Source organism: Natrix helvetica (genome assembly GCF_964273705.1).
Source record: "Natrix helvetica genome assembly, chromosome: 2".
Lineage (NCBI taxonomy): Eukaryota > Metazoa > Chordata > Lepidosauria > Squamata > Natricidae > Natrix > Natrix helvetica.
The window spans coordinates 29,924,594-29,946,019 of NC_138552.1; the positions used below are offsets into that span (position 1 = coordinate 29,924,594).

Sequence of the window (21,426 nt, forward strand, 5' to 3'; positions counted from 1 at the left end):
CTGGAGGAACGCTGTCCATGGGGTTGCAATGGGTCAGATACAACTTTGCAACTAACAGCAACATGGCTAGCCAACTTATTTATAATTTGTATCTGTGTTTCATAATGATACCAGGAACAAGAATTTCTCCGTCTCTAATGGTTGTTGTCTAGATTTTTGCAAAACATGGGTAGTATCCCCACAGAACATTGCTACTATTGATGAAACAGCAAGCAGGTAGACTTTTTGCTGGGTCTGATGATATTGGAGGAAGCATGTTTTATGTACAGGTAGTCCTCAACTTATGGCCACAATTGATCCCAAAAATTATGTTGCTAAGTGAGAAATGTCTTAAGTGAGTTTCACCACCTTTTATGACCTTTCTTGCCACAGTTGTTAAATGACTCGCTGCAATTGTTAAGCTATTAACAGGGTTGTTAAGGGAATCTGGCTTCCCCCACTGACTTTGCTTGTCAGAAAGTCTCAAATGGTGATCACATGACCCCCGGGACATTGCAACCGTCATAAATATGAGTCAGCCGAGAAGTGTCTGAATTTTGATCATGTGACCATGAGGATGCCCCAATGGTCATAAATGTGAAAAATGATCATAGGTCACTTTTCAGTTATAACCTTCTGTTATAACTAAGCTGTTATAACTTTGAACAGCCAGAAACTAGTTGAGGATGGCCTATACTTGGTTCAACTATTTAGATTTTTATAAAATCAACACTCTAATTGGCCCAATAGCTCAGAGTCAGGAAGTTCAACATTTTAAGGATCTTATGTAGGTGCCCCTCTGAATAAAAACTATCCTGGAGAATTGGCAACAAACCTGAATATATTCCCGTCTTATCAGTGAAGCCACCAGATTAAAGCCACCAGAATAAAATCACCAGATTTTATTCATTTGTTCCTGTGGAGAGAGTGGAGAGCGCTAATTCATTGGTTCCTTCCCTAGATTTGAAGCTTCAGTTCATTATCCTAATTCATCATAATTTGAATCTTTTTAATATTGATACTGGGAATACTAAGCAAGAATAATCAAATGCTTTCCTAACCATCTTGCATTAGTTCCTTTCAGGGATCCTTGGCTGGAAGACAATAAGAACAGAGTAGATTAGATCAGCTTCCCCCAAGTGAGGATTTAGAGGATTTCAACAAAATGAATTTCCCAGTGTCCTTCAAACTCCTTTTTCCCATCAAATAATTTTCATCCAACAACTTTCATTTTCATTCCCAATAAGTTCCTCCCTCCCTTTCAGCTTGATCAAAACATGAAACAGAGGGAATTGGAACATGGCTCTCAAATGAGACCAGAGATTATGTCAAGTACAAATTCATTCCTTTTTCATTGCCAAGCTAAAACATCTTATCGAACATATTAAATTCTGACAAACTTGGCATCCAATTTTGAATCAGTAAAAAACCCTTACAGATTTCTAAACTTGAACACACACACACACACATATGAACTGTTTAAGACCACCAGAGCCTCTGGAATTTACCAGCATGGTAATGAATGCCCTGGAATTTACCAGCAAAAAATATGAATCAGTGATTTTGTTTCTTGCATATTCAATGGTTATATTAAGATATTAAATTTTAGAATAGACTTAATTCATTAAAATAATTCTTCAACCTCTACGAACCTGACCAAAAAAAGGAAACTGTAAGCAACTCAACTGTGAGACTTGAAAACAAGACAATATCAGTAGCCACAGAAAGGACTGATGAAGATGGCTTGTAGTCCAAGTAGTATATCAGTTTTGCTCACAATTGCAATTACATCTAAATTCCATGCTATCACTCTTCATACGTATCTTGCAAGTACTACTTTTTTTTTAGACTGCCCAGTTTAAGAAACAACCTGAAATAAAAAGCATTAAACCAACCCACCATTAATAAGTAAAACCAGTAAAATGTTAAATAACATGTTTATGGAAAATGTTAATTAAAAATGTTAGTAAACTTAATTAAGACATACTTTATACCAATAAAGAGGTACTACCACCAAATGCCCAATTTCATTAGTAAGTGTACCGTCTTCTTGTATATCACTTCAAAAGAAGACTAAAAAAACTATGAAGATAGATTGATATTCTGGTTTGTAGAAGAAGCAACCATCCAGGGCAAAATGTTTAATAAACTATTTAGTGTTCCTATTTAATAGGAAGGAATAAAGCAAGTACATATAAATCCATCAAATAGAAGTTCAAATATCTTAAGCTAATTTGTAACAACCCTGGAATTTCAGTTTTTTCTTCAGTGAAAATTCAAGTGACCACGAATTCAAGTATGACATTCATTGTACAGGATATGTGTTTGGGAATACCTAACTAACTACATACTACACTACTGCACCTAAACGAACTAGCTTCCAAACACCTGTATACACATGCGTCTAAGGAAATACAGCAGTACCAAAATGTTGGGCGCGCATGTGTGCTAGAACCTGGAAGTTCGGCTTCCGGAGCATGGCCCCAACGAGCATGTGCGTGTGCCCGCATATCTGTGTTTCTTAGGACCATCAGTGTCCTAAGGAATCTTCATATTTTTCAAAACAGTCTGTCCAGAATACAAACCTTGGTTGCAATTTGCCCTGTCTTTGTGCACATGTAATACAGGGAACTATTTAAGTACTCAAATCAGCATGAGAACATATGCAAAGAGCATATGCAAAGAGGCTATTTAAATAGAAATGGTTGTCTTCCACTACCAAGTGGTTGTCTTATCTCTTTCTCTGCTTGCTGGAAGGTTCAGTTTCTGATAAAGACTAACTCGCCCTACCAAGTATAGTAGAGCTTCTAGTTTCTATTTGTCAATCATCAAGCAATAGAATGGGGAATAAGCTAATGTCTCCAGGAATTCGTTTTAACCATACAAGTAATGCACAGAATAACATTGACAGCAATTTGAGAAACTTGGATTTCTAACCCCGTTTCAAGGTACATCTTTATGAACAGAATATGCAGTTAGAATGGAGCAGTGGTGGGTTTCAAAATTTTTTAGAACCTCTTCTGTAGGTGTGGCCTGCTTTGTGGGAGTGGCTTGCTGGCCATGTGACCGGGTGGGAGTGGCTTGGCAGTCATGTGACTGGGTGGGCATGGCCAATTTGTAAAATGTGGTGAAACTCACTTAACAATGCTCTTGCTTAGCAACCAAAATGTTGGCTCACAAACTCTGACATTGAAGTGTGCAAGTCTTAAAGCTGTCAAGTTACAAGACCCTTGCACCCCTAACCCTTTAGAAAAAAACCCCCAGGGGTGTTCAAACTTGACAGCTTTAAGACTTTAAGGTTTAGATAGGACTCTTAGAGGCGGTTGGGGCGATTGATGAGCCAGCCAATCAGTGAGCGGTGGGCGGGGCAAGCGTGGTGCGGACAGGCAGGGGGAGGGAGCTGGAACCGGTTCTAAATGGCAGGGTAGATTTGTGGAACCTCTTCTATAGAAGAGGTTAGAACTGTCAGGAACCCACCCCTGGAATGGACGCCTATCACTTCTCATATTCAGTTATAAACTCACACTTTTTAAAAACAGTAAATAGTAAAGTAAGACTGTGTTATCTGAGTAGAAATCTGGATACGTGTTTATATTCTGTTCACAATCTTCTGAAACCCAGGTACAAAATTATCACAGAAGAGATTTCCAGGATGCTGAGCTTTATGTCTGTTCAAATACGGTAGCTATGAAGACTCAGAAATCAACTTTTAAAAAGGAATCAAAGATGATTATTAAAACATGACTATTTTGTTAACCTATGCTGAACTGATCTATTTCCTAGATCCCCGAGGATTACTTACTTGAAGTTACTATTGATAAAATTTAAAGTACTAAGAAATAAATTCCCCAACATCTGAATTGTGAATTAATTTAAAGATGAAATGGGTATTCTTCCTCAGTATAATCAAGTGTCTTAATTAACAGAGGACTCACTAGAAAAGAACCTAGAAAAATTGAAGGCAAAAGGAAAAGGGGACAGCAGAGGATGAGGTGGTTAGATGGTGTCATGGATGCAATAAACATGAATTTTGGTAAATTCTGGGCAACTGTGGAGGACAGGAAAGCTTAGCATGTTATGGTCCATGTGGTCATGAACAGTTAGACATGACTTAGCGGTTCAACAACAAATAATCAAGTATATCAGGCTCATTTTTAATTTCATAATGAGGAAGTTTCCTTATGTGAACTAATGGCTCTGAAAGAACTAGCTAATAATTTACTCAGTGAATTTGTATAACCTTGTATGATCTAAATCTTACTTACCGTGTATCTTGGCCTTCTATTGATGAGCTGACCATGAATATCACAAAGCATAAAATGAAAATAAAGTAAAAATAAATTGAATGGAAGTCATAGATGCTTTAGGAAGCTACTATTTTGTTAAGTTTTACATTATAAGATAAGAGAAATATTTAAATTTATATGTGTACATTTTTATTTAATAAAGTTAGATGTATTAATATGTATTCTTAAAGGAACAGAGGATGGCCTACTCTTCACAGGGACAGACACATTCTTTAAAAATAAATAAAACTAGAACACTCAAATCCTTCAAATCCCCCAAACCGAAGTAAAATAAAAATTACATAATGCAATAAGAGAGACATTTGAGTCATTCAGTCTAGGTATTTTAAACTACCAGTATTTATGGTTTATTCATCCTCATAGAGTGACTCTTGGCAGTCTTTTAACTTAAGCATTTTATCTGGGAGAAGAGAATTACTGTTTTAAATTTAGAGACACAGCCTTGCTAAGATATATGCCCCACTTCCCTTTTCTCTTCTCAGATCTAACATTATTGGACCTTGCTAACATTATTGTGAAATGAGACATAAGTATTGCACTGCATAAGTAAGTGTTGGATTAACACTGTAATTTATTTACAAAAGGCAAATCACATTAACTGAAGTCTTGGTATTTTTAATCCCTTATTCTCAACATCAATACATTGATTCTGCACAGTTTACACCACCGAATCAAAGCCCGGGCAAAGAGCCATATAGACATGACATTCAGGATTTGAACATAGTTCTGGAAGGCCAGAATTTAATAGATTCCAAAAAGGGGGGATAGTATTGTGCTGTCTATTAAGAAAATATATGCCTAGATGCAAATCACACAACTGAGCACAGAATTCCTGTTAATAGTATTTGAATAAGAATAAAAGGACAGAAAAACAAAAGTGATTTTGTTCTGGAAGTTTATTATAAACTACCTAGGCAGACAGAAGTTAGGGATTAGGTCTTTCTGTATCAAGCAATGAAGCTTTCAAAGCAATATGTATCAATGATAACAGAAAGAGTTTAGCTACCCTGACATGTGTTGGAAATCTTGCTGTGCCAAAAGGTCCAACAAATTCTTGCCTTCTTTTGCTGACAATGTCAGTCAAACGGCAGAACAAGGAACATGGAGACCTGCTATTATGGAGCTAATTCTTATCAACAGGAAGAAAATGGCCAGACTATCTTTGAGTTCATGAAATCAAAAGGAAAAAGAATTAGCTAGATATACTGGATGTAGGCAGATCAGATTTTGACCAGCCTACACACAGGCATGATCCAATGATGAGAAATCCTGAAGGAGAAAAACAAGTCAGGAATGGATTGAAATCTTGCAATCCAAGATATAGATGTCACACCTGCAAACAATCTGTTCTAGAAGGAAAAATATATCCACTTTTTGGAAGGTACACAAAGTGCTTTCTCAGGGGGGAAAAGGGGGATGTTTTCTTTCTTCACACACATATTAAAGCAGGGTGGTATAATCAGAAAGGGATATAGAGTAGTCGCCAGAAAATAAAGATTCTAACAGAAAACAGAACAAATGATTTTTGACAAAGATAAAACAATGAGGTCACAGATATGAAGAGAAAGGGGTAATTAACTCTTATTTTGGAGTTGTCTTATTGTAAAAAGTGTATGAAAACTTTCCTGGCCATAACTGTGTTATTAACTGAGAATGAGAACTGTAGTTCAGGACAGATGAGATTAAAAAATACATAAAACACTCAATTAATTTTAATGGGTTTAGGTCTCTGGGGCCAGATGAATTATATACTAGGTCAGTGGTTCTCAACCACTGTGGCCCATGGATCGGGGGGGGGGGGGTTCATCAGAGGTGATCTGCAAAGAAGAAATGTTAAGATTTATATCTGAAGTCAGTGGTGCGTGGCCACAAAAGGAAGCTAGGTTACTGAAGAAACCAATGGAGGTGTGACTGAAGTGCTGCTGACTGAGAATTTCTGGAGAACAGATAACGTTGTAGGAGATCAAACGTTGTGCCTATCTTTTAAAAAAAAGTGGGGGGAGCCAACCCATGAAATTACAAGTCTGTCATCTTGGCACCTAAACCTGATTATTAAACAGATTTGTGAGCACTTGGATGGCAATACAACAATTAACAGAAGCCAGCATAAGTTTATCACAAACAAGTCATGCCAGATTAATCTTATCTCAGGTTTCTGACAGAATGACTACCGTCACAAATAGGGGATATAGTGCAGACATCATGTACCTTGACCTCAGCAAAGCTTCTGACAAATTACTTCAGGATATCTTTGTTAAAAAAATAATCTGATATGGGGAAAAGCCAACTCAGTCTTGTGGTTAAAAATGCTGAGCTCAACCAGGAAAACAAAAGTTCGACTTCTATCCTACTCATGAAAGTCAGCTGGGTGCTTTTGGGCCAGCCAGAATCTCTCAATCCTAAAACAGGAGAGTCAGAAGACATCTCAGAAGGCATTTTTGACAAATCATCTTTGAAAATGTTGCCAAGAAAACTGCACTGGCCTGCCCACCTTGTCCCTAAAACTGACTCCAAGGTCCATAAAAACAAAATTATTAGGTATAGATTATTATTATTATTATTATTATTATTATTATTATTATTATTATTATTATTATTATTATTATTATTATAATATAAATGTGTAACTGGCTAAATAAGTGTACTCAGAAGTGGTTCTGCATAAGAGGTAGAAGAGTAGAACTGAATATCTTATCCCACAGCTATGGGGCAACCTTATTTACAAAAGGGATGAAGAAATGATTACTCCTTTTGCAAATTACACAAAACTAGGAGGAGTAGCTAGAAGAGGAAGAGAAGAGTTATTCTGGATTAAATACTCAGGTAAAATAAATATTTAAAGTGAGTAACAAAGGTTTTCAGCTGAGGAAAACAAATAAAAAGCATCAATACGGGATAGGGGGGGAGATCTGGCTTGATACTAGTTTCAGTGGAAAGAAAAAGAATGCGGTGTTCTACTCTGCCATATGCCAATGATTTGAGGCAACCACTTAAAGGGCAAATGCTATTCCAAAATGTTATTAACAGGAGTAGAGAGCCCAGTTTATGGGAAGTAATTAACCCATTCTGTTTGTTAATAGTCAGGTCTTACTTGAAATGGTGCGTCCAGGTTTGGTGCACAGAAGAACTAGGGTGGTTTTCCTCAAACTGGTTCCATACAACTGTAAGTTTCCATGAGGACTTGAATGGGTTCTATAAACCTAAGTGGAGTGGGGGAGACTTCTTTACAAAAGACTAAAGCTCTGTCTCTTTTGGGGACATGCTTTCCCCTTAGTCCCTCGACACTGAATTGGAATTCTAATCAAGGTTATGATCAAGCTGGTGGATCTTAACCATCGCATGTAGTGCCATATTGTTGTAAAATTATCTAATCATGTCTCTCTCATCACACCTAATCCTAGACTAGCAGCTAATTTGGATATAGCAGAAATTAATCCTAGAACATCCAACGTGCTCAGAGGGAGAGTCCTTTTTGTAGCAACGTTTTAGTTCTATTACCAATGCTGCTAGGTTTTTGTTGTTGCTGTTTTGGCTACTTGTCTCATTTGAAAAAAAAAAAAACACCTTATTTCAAAATAGTTCCCATATGTTGGGTTCCACTAGGATTAATTTGAGAGGAGAGTCCTTGGAATATTCTAGCATTCTGTGTCTCTCCATATCTTGCTGACTAGGTGGCTCAGTGGCTAAGATGCTGAGCTTGTCAGTCAGAAAGGTCGGCAGTTCGGCGGTTCGAATCACTAGGACAGCTCTCCTGCGTGAGCAGAGGGTTGGACTAGATGGCCTCCAAGGTCCCTTCCAACTCTGTTACTGTTTACAGCCATGCATTTTTTTCAGCATTTCTTTACAATTAAAACCCCACTTCTAATCAATAGAAAAGCAGTCCTCAATTGTTATTATTTGGGCCACCAGAGCATTTTAGGACTTTGAAGAATGAATGGGGGGCAGTTTGTCAGCTGGTCTGTCACTTAAAGAATAGTCTGAACTTTTTCACCTTTCCTCCTGTCACCATGACACAGAAGAATCTTCCATGGCCTTCCAGAAATTCAAGAGGTGTAAGTCCTCCCCAACTTTCAAGAATTTGCTCCCTAATTTAAAGCACAGAACTCAGACAAGTGGAGTATACAGGAAAAATAATACAGTGAAAAAAGGCTTCACTTGTGGCTGTGCTATAAGCAAGGTAAGGCCAAGATTTCCACACCCACCCATAAGAATTTCAGCTGAATTTTCTTCTCCCTGGGAAAATGATACAAACAAGATTATTGATTCTTATTTTTATATTGGTGAAAATCTAAACCGACGACATTCCTATGTACTCTGGTTATTGTTAGTACTTGCACAAATATATATCATTGTTCCTGGTGTATCAGGACCATTAACATAAAGGTAAAGGTTCCGCTCGCACTTATGTGCTAGACATTCCCGACTCTAGGGGGCGGTGCTCATCTCCGTTTCAAAGCCAAAGAGCCAGTGCTGTCCGAAGACGTCTCCGTGGTCATGTGGCCGTCATGATTAAATGCTGAATGTTGTTACCTTCCCACCAAAAGTGGTTCCTGTTTTTCTACTTGCATTTTTACGTGCTTTCAAACTGCTAGGTTGGCGGAAGCTGAGACAAGTAACGGGAGCTCACTCCATTACGCGGCACAAGGGATTCAAACTACTGAACTGCCAACCTTCTGATCGACAAGCTCAGTCTTAGCCATTGAGCAACCACATCCCTCATTAACATAAGAACAGATCAAATATTATGGGTCATTTGGTTGATTCCCAGAATTGATGCAGAAAACTAGAACTAAACCATTTCCCACCATTCGTTTTCCAGTTTCTATTTGAAAGACATTTAGTGAAGGAAAGTATATGCACTAATTCCATTGTGGAATTCCTTTCATAGTTAAGGAACCTAGGAACATCAGCCTGGCCGCGACAATCAGAGGGGTAAATCTGACTGATTTTATGAAACTTCAAAAACCTTCCTCCAAATCTCTTATATTTTGCACATTTTTCTCTGATAAAACTATTGCACTGCATATAGCCATCTAAAACTCAAATATTCAATTCCCAGTAGAGGGCTTTGAACCCTACTGAATAACATCTGGCTACATCTGGCTTTAGATTCCCAATAAGGATGAAGCCAGTAATGTGGTGCCTCCATGTGGTCACTTAAGTGGGAACACCACTGGATATATAAAAATAGATAACCCCCCCTCCAAAGGATGATGGTCAGGTAAAAATTGTACATGGGGGTATGACATAATATAACAGGGGTATCAAACTCAAGGCCTGGTTCCGGCCTGCAGGGTGCTTAGATCTGGCCCACAGGGCCACCCTGGAAACAGCAAAGGACTGGCCTGTGGTGCCTCTGTCAGTCAAAATGGCTCCCCAGCTCCGTTTTTGGCTGCGACAGCCTCCCAAGCTCTGTTTTCACGGGCAGAGGGTGCAAGAGGCCTTCGCAGCCAAAAACAGAGCTGAGGAGCCCATTTTCGCTGACAAAGTACTCGGACCACCACAGGCTCCCCTGATACGAGTGACGTCAAGCTGGCCATGCCCACCCCAGCCACGCCCACCTTGTCCCCCTGAAGTCAAACACAACTTTGATGCAGCCCTCAATGAAATTGAGTTTGACAGATAGGGTATAATATGACATATACGATACAACAGCGATGGCGAACCTTTTTTGGCTTGCGTGCCACAAGTGGGGGGAGCGCTGGGGGGTCGTGTGCGGGTGTGCCGCACCTATAGTGCAACGCGTGATCCCGCAGTGCGCATGCGCGCACAAGCCCCCCCCATTTTTACATGCTTTTTCGCCCTCCCCAGGCTCCAAAGTCACTTCCGGTTTGTTCGGAGGGTGGTTTTAAGCGTTCCGAAGGCTTCAGGGAAGCCTCCGGATGGTCCCTGAAGCCTCTGGGAGGGCGGGGGAGGCTCTTTTCGCCCTCCCCAGGCTCCTATAAAGCCTCTGGAGCCTGGGGAAGGCGAAAAATAGCTTTTAAAGAGGTGAACTCAGCTGGCCAGCACACGCATGCGCGCTGGCCAGCTGACAGGGCAGCACCTTGCGTGCCCTGATAAATGGCTCCGCGTGCCACTTGTGGCACGCGTGCCATAGGTTCGCCATCACTGTGATACATCTGCATCCTCCATTCTGAGACTTTAAGAGTAGGTGAACGCTTTATACCATTCTGACAGAGCTCGGTTATGAGGGGAGGGGGGAAAACTTGGATGGGAAAAATATCAGCCCTTCTTAACCTGACAAAATGGTTCCTACGATTCAGACCACTAGAAACGAAATGTCAAAAACGGCTTTGACTCAACATTGTAGGAGAGCTTCAACAGGAACATTTCACTACTTTTCTCTCAGAAGAAGCGAACAGACTATCTGGATGCTGTACTGAAATCATGTGTCAGCATACCTATCACACCAAATATTTTTAAGCCAACTGCAACTCTGTAAAATTGCAATGACGGGGTATCATATAACATACTAAGCCAAACCTAAATCACGTTGCATTGTTCACACCACGGGGCAGAGGTTATTATCAAGGCAATGAAAGTACAGGTTGCCCTCAACTTATAACCAGTCATTTAATGACCATTAGAACTTATGATGACCTCAGAAAAGGTGAATTGTAGCCCATAAAGCATTTCCAGCAGTGCAAATCAGAACCCCTACCCACGTGATCATTATCTGGGTGCTTAGCAAACTGTTTGTGCTCACAACCAGCTGCCAAGTACTTCTCAATCAATCAAGTCAGCAGGGAAGATTTGAGGCTGCTTGCCCAGAGGAGTTCTCTGGACAGCCAGCTAAAATAGCTGCCTGCTAGGGTAGGGGTGGGGAATCTCAGCTTCAAATGGAGCTGAGATTGTCTCCAATTAGGGCAGTGCTTTGAGAGCTTGCCAGGAGGGAATCTCTGCTTGGCATCAAGCTGAGATTTCCAGCACAACAAGGATTTTCTCTTCCCTCCATCCCCAGCATGACTATATGCCAAGGTGCATGGAATGCTGTGACCTTCCCACCGAAGTGATACCTATTTATCTACTCGCATTTGCATGTTTTCAAACTGCTAGCTGGGCAGGAAATGGGGCAAGTAACAGGAACTCACCCCATTGTGTAGCTCTTGGGTCTCAAACCAGGAATGTCAGCTTTCTATTAAGCTCAGCTCAGAAGTGGTATTCAGGGTGTTCTCGAGAACCGGTAATGGAAATTTTGAGCAGTTCGAAGAACCGGCAAATACTACCTCTGGCTGGTCCCGCTCCTGATCTATTCGCAGCCTCCCGAGTCCCAGCTGATCAGCTGGGTCCTCTTTTGTTGCCCTGCACAGGAGAACGGAGCTGGAAAGCAGGTTAGTGGGGTGGGGAGGGAATGGGGATTTTGCATTATCCTTCCCTACTCCAGGGAATAGGGATTTTGTAGTATCCTTCCCCTGCCACACCCACCAAGCCACACCTACAGAAACAATAGTTAAAAAATTTGAATCCCACCACTGGCTCAGCTTCTTTATCTGCTGTCATTGCAAAACAGAGCTTAAATCTTCAGGATTTTAATTGCATTCCTGCTACCCAACAAAGGATTTCTCCCCAGACAGGAATTTTAGCTCTTACAGCCCAATGAAAGATTTCCCCCCCCCCTCTAGCTGCCATGGATCTTTCCAGGACCTCCCCCTCCAAGTACCCTACAGTTCTTACCTAGAGCTCCCAACTGTTTAACAGCCATAACTCAGAGTGCCGGGATTATAGTCATTGAGGGAAGCAGTTACATGGGCATCTTGCTTAACAACCACTTCACTCAAAGACCAAGATTCTGGTTCTAATTGTGGCTACCCAATTGAGTAGGGTAGTTGAGGACTACCCGTACCCAAGGAATGTTATTAAAATATGTGATACTTTGACTTTTTTATGTATGACTTCCAGCCTTGTAGCAATCATCCAGGAGTTGTGTCACTCTATTTACTTCCTCATTCCCTCAACTATGAATTTAATGTTATTAGTACCAAGGAAAACAATGCATCTACTTTGCTTTGCTTGCCTCCCAAATGAGAATTCATCACCCCTTGGTGGTTTGTGACATACATTGAAGGCATCGTCTTGCTTTTTGCTCTAATTATAAATTGCACATAATGAACCTATCTTTAAAAACACGTGGATTTTATTCAAAGAGCAAACGAAATCGTTCATTATCTTTTAGCTAAAGAATTACACTGCATGATCCAATCATATCTTCTATTATACACTGTGAGAAGGAATCAAGAAACTTGCCTAACATGAGATAAGTTCACAGCTAACTTAGTTAATTAAAACCAACTATTACAAAACTACAGGTCATACTAGCTTTTTCTTGATAATAAGAAAAGCAGATGCAAAGATTAGATTAGAAACAATTTGTAGGAAAAAATGGGAAACTTGATGTCTTGGGATTGCAACTCCCAGGATTAACAGCCATATTAATTCTGAGTGTTTATTTATCTGAATACCTGGAGTGTGCCTTATTGTGCTTCAGCACTGTTAGGCATTTTAATTCAATGAAGTATTATTAATGAAGGAGATAAAAGAGCAGCAGCTGAACAAACCAGATTTGTCAGTCTATTTTATTATTTTACTTAAGTAATTTGAGTTCACGTTTAGACTGTCAGCTAGATGCTTTTTTTTTTTTCACAGTCCATTAGCATGACAAATCCTAGGGGGATTTTTCAAACCTGCTTCATGAAGAAAAGAGTTTTCTTCTTTAGTAATTCAACTAGTCAGGCCAGAGTTTTTACCCTTCCCCATACAGTACACACTTTCATTTACAATGGCTGGAATCTCATGAAGGCACACAAAAAAAATTAACCCTTGGTAGTTTTCTCAGCCAATCTTAGAACTAACAGGAGGGGCTCAACTTGAGAATATGCACAAAAGCTTGATCAAGTCAGTTTTCTGAAAGTTGTGTTAGACTGCAGCAATAAAAACAAGTGAAAGACATTACCTTTTTAAATATCCCATTATTTTTAATTAAAGTAAGTTCCCCCCTTAGTGTGACATCTGGCTCATATCTGATTGGCTAAGTACACAAAAAAATCCCAAATGACAAGCTTCACAGATATGGCTGAAATGAGCCACCCAATTCTCACCAGATAACATCATGTGCATTGAAAACTTTGTGCAATGCAGAAAATAATACCCCATCACCGGTTCGTCCTCCACGAGGGGAAAAAAAAAAAGGAAACTGCTTTTGACTGAATCATACTTTTGATTCATCCAAAACAGTACTTACTACGCAACGTTTCAGGAAGATGTTTTTTTTCCGCCCTATCGGGAGATGGCAAACCTAAAACCTGAAAATGCCGGTAGGGAAAATGTGAATCAAAAGCTTCGCCGGCAATTGGTTACGGAAGTCTAGGATAGCAAAGGTGTGTCTTTAAAAACCATCTTTCCGACGGCACACGGGGTTCCCGCAAAACAAACCCAGGTAGCTCACGGAAGAAAAAGAAACGAGACTGGGAGAACTGGAGGAGGAAAGGACGCCGTCCGTAAACCGGGACGCCCCACTAAGCAAGCAAGTTCTGCTCGTTTCTCGCGTCGCCTTCCCCGGACAGGCGAGCAACTTTTAGCAGGCAGGAACACCGCTTGGGGAACTCGCGGCGTCCCTTCCCCGAGAGTGCAGGGCAGCCGCCACGTTCCTGATCCGGTCAGGGCAAGTCGCGTGTGAATGGCTGGTCCCAGGCAACGGTCACAACTATTCCAAGCACCTCCGGCACGAGCGATTTCACAAGCCGGGGGGGGGCGGGAGGGAATCTTTGGTCTCCAACGGGGTCGCTTTGGGGTTTGAATGCCCAGCGCCAGGAAGCCTTGGGGCAACGAATTCCTTCTCCAACAGTTCACACAACCCACCAAATACGGAATTAAGCAACTTTGCCTGCACACTGCAGATCACCAATGTCTGCACAACTAAACCACGTTAAAAAAAAAAACTTGACGGAGAGGCCTGGTTGCCACAACAGGTTTAAATACAAACTATCCATTGCAGTCTAGTCTTAGAGCGCTGTGAAGATCCAGGCAAAATGTCACTCTCCTGCTAAGAAGGAGGAGGCCTCAGACCGGGCCAATCGGACTCCATCATTTTATACATGATGTATAATAACAATAAAGGCTATTACTATACACTTCATTCATTAAACATGAAATGCAGTCAACTGAACATTCAAAAATGTGTGAAAAATACCATTGACTGGTGCTAATGGTTGCTGCCAACGTCCTATGTATCTACCAAGTATCATCATCATCACCACCACCATCTCTTATTATTATAATATTTTATTTATTAAACATGAAACTCAGTCAACTGAACATTCAAAAATGTATCACAAATACCATTGACTGATGTTAATGGTTGATATGGGTTGCTGCCAGTGTCCTAGGTATCAACCAGTACATTACTACTACTACTACTACTACTACTACTACTACTACTACTACTACTACTACCATTATTATTATTATTATTATTATTATTATTATTATTATTATTATTATTATTATTATTATTATTATTATTATTAATCATTATCATTATCATTATTATTATCATTATAATATCATTTACATGTCAACAGTAATAAGGTGGCCAGACCCAATACTCCACACTCCAACCTGAGTTTCCCAAAAGGTCTTTCCCACCTGCTAAGTTACTCTTAGGCCAGTCTTTCTCTATTAGTATCCTCCAGTTTTAACAGCAACCTGGCAGCCGAAGGAGACACCTGGGGACACCAGCGCCAGGAAAGCTTTGCTAAGGGTGCCGAAAGCGATCCAGGGACAGGACAGCGCGCACATCTCCCATCTCCTGACACCCCTCAATTCCCACAGCAGCTCCCACCCAAGTAGTCACGGGTGTAGCCCGCACCCCAGGTGAAGCTATAACCTTTGTTTGAGAGCGGATTGTTGACTTAAGGGTTCGCCTATATGAAGAGAATCCAGTTAGTCGGGCTTGATTAAGCAAAACCCAGCTCAAAGAACCGCTCATTGCGCTCTCGCTTCTCCCAGGATTTCGCCACCTGCTCCATAAACCCGGCATCTCACTCGCTGCCTGGGCCCCTGGGGAGATGATTCGTACCCGATGCGATCCCTACGTTGAACATAGCTGGGAAGGCAGGAAAAAAAGCAGCCTGAAACCGGGCTCTTTAACAGCCTGCCTCGCCCTAAGTAACGAGAGGAACTAACCTGGCAGCGCCGGCTCTAGACAGTCCTGAAAAAAGGACGCCTCCCACCAAGTTCCGTAGGGCTTGCGCTGGGTCCGAAACGAGAGAGGCACTTGCACTCACTGAGCCGCCCTGGGGGGAGACGGACGCCTGCTTGCCCGCGCCCGAGCACCAGAAGGCAACCAGCAACTGCGCTCGGGAGAATAGAAGCGGCCGTGGTGCTTCCCGCTCTGGCAAAGCCCAGCCCTGCGCTGCCTCGCAGAATCCGCCCATTGGGATTGGCCGGAGTGAGTTGTGACTCATTTTTTTTTACCTGCTTACCTTCCCCTTCCTCAGTCGCCTCCGCACGTGTTTCTTGGACGCCAAGCAACCAGTGCACCTCTGCTCAGGCTTCTAGGGCAGGTGGCAGAAGGGGGCGCTTTGGGCGCCGAAGTTTTGGAAATGACTGTTTTAATTATACTGCATTTTTTCCCCCTCTCCCTCCGCCTGCTCACACGGCTGCCCAATAAAATGAGCTGTACTCCAAGCGACCGGGCAAGCAGGCATCCTAATAAATGAATGCTAACCTTGTCTATGGGGATTCTCAGCCATCCAGGTCAATAGTTGTCCCAAGGGAGCTTTTTACAAGAGGCAACTGGGCTTTCTGGTTTTTCTTTGAAGACTTTCGCTTCTCAGCTCTCCAGAAGCTTCTTGGATGAGAAGGGAAAGGTCTTCAGAGAAGAACAAGAAAGTCCAGTGGCCTCTTGAAAAAAGCACCTTTTCCGACGTTTTCGAATCTTGTGAATCTGTCAATAATACTTCATCAATATGCAGCATAAAGGCCAAAAACATGGGAGGTTAAACAGAAGCACTGCCACAATGGTGGCAGTGACTAAAAGGCAGGTTTTTTAAATTATTTAAAATATTTAAAAACCAACCAATCAACAAAACAAGTTAATGGAATAGAGCAGGGGTCACTAACCTTTCTGACCTCAGGGACCACTAAGTTCATAATTTTAAATCCCACGGACCATTAATATGATTTTTTAAAAAAGATAAATAGTATTTAGTGCAATATAAAAATGCAAATAATTTTTCTGCGGACCACCAAAATTTTCTTGCAGACCAACAATTGTCCACGGGCCACTGGAATAGAAGGTGGGAGAAAATCCCATAATATAGATGCTGCCACTGAACAGTCTGAGTCTATAGAAAATTCAGATCAAACCTCAGGATGGCTCACTTGGTCTTTATGCAATGTCCAGTTCCTAAGCTACTATATATGGACAAAGCCTTCCCTCCATGTAAACACACATAAACCACTTAGGGTATTCTTATGTTATTCAGTCACTTCACATTTATCTCAAATTTGTTAGAAAGCTAGGTTAGAATAGATGTGATATATTTCCAGCATGATATGGGTAACTTCCAAATCTAATTCATGTGTACTCCCATACAGAGCATATAGCAGGAATTGTGCACCCCCACATCCCTCTCTGAAGGAGATGGGCAGTTCAAAAATGTAAATAAATAATAATAATAGACAAACTAATCCTAAAGAATTCAAAGAAAAGACAAACCATCCTGTCATGGCTTGGACAGACTATAAGAAAGCGTTTGATTCAGTTCCCCACAGCTGGATCAAGAAATGCCTGAAAATCTTTGGCATCAACAGCAACATACAAAAATTCATGGAAACTTCAATGAACCTCTGGAAAACGAAGCTTATAGCTAATGGAGAAGAACTGGGTGAGGTTGAAATTAAACGAGGCATTTTCCAGGGTGATTCCCTTTCACCCCTGCTTTTTATACTCTCAATGCTACCACTGACAATCATTTTGAAGAAGCACTTGGTGTACATGGATGATTTGAAACTGTTTGGTAAAACAAAAGCTGAAGTGAATTTATTAATTGAAAGCACAAAAAAATTTAGCCAAGACTTTGGTTTGCAGTTTGGAATTGACAAATGTGCAACAATGGCAACCAAAGCAGGCAAGGCCATAGAAGATGATGGAATAGAACTCGAGAATGAAGAAATGATAAAGACAGTAAAACCAGAAGAAGGCTACAAGTACTTGGAGATGTTAGAGGCCTCTGCCTTAATGCATAATAAAGTCAAGGAATTAACCTCAGCCAAATACATTCGACGAATTCACAATTTGGTGACCCCCAACCATAAAATAATTTTCCTTGCTACTTCATAACTGTAATTTTGCTACTGTTATGAATCGTAATGTAAATATCTCATATGCAGGATGTATTTTCACTATTACAAATTGAACATAATTAAAGCATAGTGATTAATCACAAAAAGAATATGTAATTATATATTGTGAAATATTTTTTTCTAATTACAAATAAATGAAATTTTTGTCTTGAAGCAGGATGTAGCATGGGTAACAGCCTTAATATAATAACAGTAAACTATATTGCTACATTTTGCGACAGTATGCGCAATGTGAAATAGCAGAGCATTGTTCGGCTCATCCAACTCATTGCACAGTTGCACAAAATGTGGTGAAACTCACTTAACGATGCTCTTGCTTAGCAACCAAAATTTTGAGCTCAATTGTGGTCATAAGTTCTCTTTCTTTTTCTTTCTTTCTTTTTTTCTTTCATCTCTCTCTCCCTCTTTCTTTTTCTTTCTTTTTCTTTTTTCTTTCTTTCATTCTTCTTTTCTTTCTCTCTCTTTCTCTTTCTGTCTCTCTCTCTCTCTGTATGGCTCTTTGTCTCTCTCCCTCCCTCCCTCCCTCTCTGTATCTATCTGTCATTCTGTGTGTCTGTCTGTCTCACTCTGTCTCTCTGTATCACTCTGTCTCTCTCTCCTCCCCCCCATCTCTGTCACTCTGTGTGTGTGTGTTTCTCACTCACTCTGTCTCTGTCTCTCTCCTTCATTCTGTCTCTCTGTATGTGCCTCTCTGTCATTCTGTGTGTGTGTCTGTGTCTGTCTGTCTCTCACTCACTTAATCACTCTGTGTGTGTGTCTCTCTCTATATATGTGTCTCCCTCTGTCTGTCTGTCTGTCTCTCCCTCCCTCCCTCCCCCTCTCTGTTTCTCTCTCTGTCTCTGTCCATCTCTCTCTGATTCCCTCCCTCCCTCTCTGTCTCTCTCTCACTCACTCACTCATTCTCACTCTCTCTCCCTCACACACACAGACATACATATGTGGTCACCTTGTTGAGTGTTCCAATCACATTTGAAACACTCAACAATTGGCCTGCATTTATGATTTCTTGCAGCATTCTGCAGTCATAGGACCAAAATATATGGTTAAAAGTACCCGGTAGCGGCATTTTTCCCTAGGGGGCTCCTCAGAACATCCCAAGACCAATGTCACCACATCTCCCCTCTTCGGGGACAGGTCCTCTTCAGAAGGTAGAGGCCCCACTGGTCCCCCTCACGTTCTTCATCTTCCGGCCATAGAAAACATAGGTGCGCGCATGCCCCGCACAATTACAGCCCAAAGCAGGACCAAAGCCCCTCTCCCAACTGGCCCTTCCTCCCTTGGAGGGCTTTGGTGGGCTTCAGAGGGAAGCTTCTGCAGAAGCCCGGGTAACTGAGAACAAGTTCCTGCCGTTAATGAAGGGGGGCGGGTGCGCGCACCTATGTTTTCCACAGCATGGAGCCTCGCTGAGGCTCAGTGTGCCGACGATGACTCCAGAGCCCAACTGGGAAGACGAAGAATGCGAGGGAGACCCTGCCCCCCCGCAGATGGGCTCCAGAGTCATCGCTGGCTACCCAGAATCTCGCTGTGGCTACACGCCATGGAAAATACAGGCGTGCACACACACACCCCGCACAATTACAGCCTCAGAGTCTTCGTTAATGGCGGGAACCTGATCTCACTCACCCAGGCTTCTGCAGAAGCTTCCCCCCGAAGCCCTCTGAGGGAGGAAGGGCCAGTTGGGAGAGGGGCTTTGGTCCTGCTCCGGGCTGTAATTGTGCGGGGCGTGTGCGTGCCTATGTTTTCCATGTCATGAGGCCACAGCTGGAAGGTGAGGAACGTGAAGGGGATCAGCAGAGCCTCGTCCTTCTGAAGAGGACCTGTCCTGAAGAGGGCAGATGTGGTGATATCGATCTTGGGATGTTCTGCGGAGCGCCCCCTCCCAAGGGAAAAATGCCACGGGGGATGGCTTTTTAACCAGGTGGCTGTCAGAGAGAAGAGGGCTGCGTGCGCCTGTGTCTTAGGCAACCGCGTGAAAGGGTTGTTCGACCCCCAAAGGGGTCACAACCCACAGGTTGAGAACCGCTGCCTTAACAGTTCCTAAGTCCTTGGTTAGGACTCGAGCTGTTGAGCTACCAACCAAAGGCTGTGAATCTCACCAAAGATTAACTAATAATAATAATAATAATAATAATAATAATAATAATAATAATAATAATAATAATAATAATAATAATAATACAACAACAACAACAACAACAACAACAACAACAACAACAACAACATCACACTGGTTGAGAAAAATAAGATTACAATCATAGACATCGCAATACCAGGTGATAGCAGGGTCGCCGAGAAGGAATATGAAAAAATCGCAAAATACCAGGACTTAAAAATCGAAATCCAACGATTATGGCACAAACCAGCAGTGGTAATTCCAGTGATAATCGGCACACTGGGTGCTATTCCAAAAGCATTGGAATTACATTTAAAACAGTTAAAAATTGACAAAATCACCATCAGTCAAATGCAAAAGGCCGCACTGCTTGGTTCCGCACACATATTACGAAAATACGTTACAGCGTCCTAGGCCCCTGGGTGGGGCCTGACTAGTAATTAATGCCAAATCCGGCGAAACAACTGGCTGCTGTGATACAATTCTGTTGATATAATAATAATAATAATAATAATAATAATAATAATAATAATAATAATAATAATAATAATAATAGTACCGTGTTTCCCCGAAAATACAACCTGTCCCGAAACTAAACCCATGCCACATTTTTCGCATGGGCAAAAATATAAGCCCGCCCCCGAAAATAAACCCCCCCTCCGGCCAGGCAGAGCACCGCTCACTGACCTAGCGTTATTCCAAAAGCGCCAAGTCGCAGGAGCCAGGGGGGGGAGCGCTCACGTTGCTTGCCGCCTTCGGGATACCGCTAGGTTGGGGAGTGGCGTTCTGCCTGGCCGAAGGGGAGAGTTGCGGGAGCTGGAGGGTGGGCAGAGCGCCACATGGCTTGGCACCTTAGGGATTACCCCCTAGGTCAGTGAATGGCGCTCTTCCCGGCTGGAGAGGGGATTTGCCGGGCGGCTGCTCGTGAGCATGGTAACCTCATGGCTGCTTCGCCGCTGAGGCTGTGCCTGGCTCTTCGGGAGCCAGTTCACAAGGGAGCAGCCGCCCGGCAGCCCCAAAACAATAAGCCCTCCCTGATAATAAACCCAAGGGCATATTTCGTGGGGCAAAAGAAAATAAGCCCCTGTCGTATTTTCGGGGAAACACGGTAATAATAATAATAATAATAATAACAACAACAACAACAACCCTATACATGGATGACTTAAAAATGTATGCGAAAAGCCTCACTGAACTTAAATCAATACTCAACACAGTTCAACTGTTCAGCAGTGACATCAAAATGAACTTTGGACTTGAAAAATGTGCTATATTAGCCATGCGGCAAGGAAAAATGGAAAAAACAGAAGGAATAGAACTGGGAAATGGAAATATAGTGAAAGCATTAGCAAAGGATGATGGTTACAAGTACCTAGGCATATTGGAAGCAGATAACATCTTGAATGGAAAAATCAGTCAACACGAAAGGAATACATCAGGAGGGTCCGCAAAATATTAAAATCAAAGCTGAATGCTGGAAACATAATTAAAACCATTAATACAATTGATACGCTACTCAGCTGGAATCATCAAATGGACTCTGGCTGAACTGGAAAACTTGGACTGGAAAACACACAAACTTTTGAATATGTACCACACTTTACATCCACGAAGTGACATCGACAGGTTGTACCTGCCAAGAAAAATAGGGTGCAGGGGGCT

The 21,426-nt window shown here is 41.8% G+C and overlaps 1 protein-coding gene across 3 annotated transcripts in view; it reads right to left on the reverse strand.

Annotated features, from left to right (window-relative positions):
• ELOVL7 (ELOVL fatty acid elongase 7) overlaps window positions 1-15,822 on the reverse strand; it is a 44,509-nt gene extending 28,687 nt beyond the window's left edge. The window contains exon 1 of one of the 3 annotated variants that reach the window (XM_081943758.1): window positions 15,767-15,822. The gene's annotated coding sequence lies outside the window, so the exon portion shown is untranslated. Of the gene's footprint in view, window positions 1-15,360; window positions 15,424-15,467; window positions 15,559-15,766 lie in introns of those variants that run through there. The other 2 variants (XM_081943756.1, XM_081943757.1) reach the window with 2 other exon arrangements.
• Between the last annotated feature and the right edge of the window lie 5,604 nt (window positions 15,823-21,426).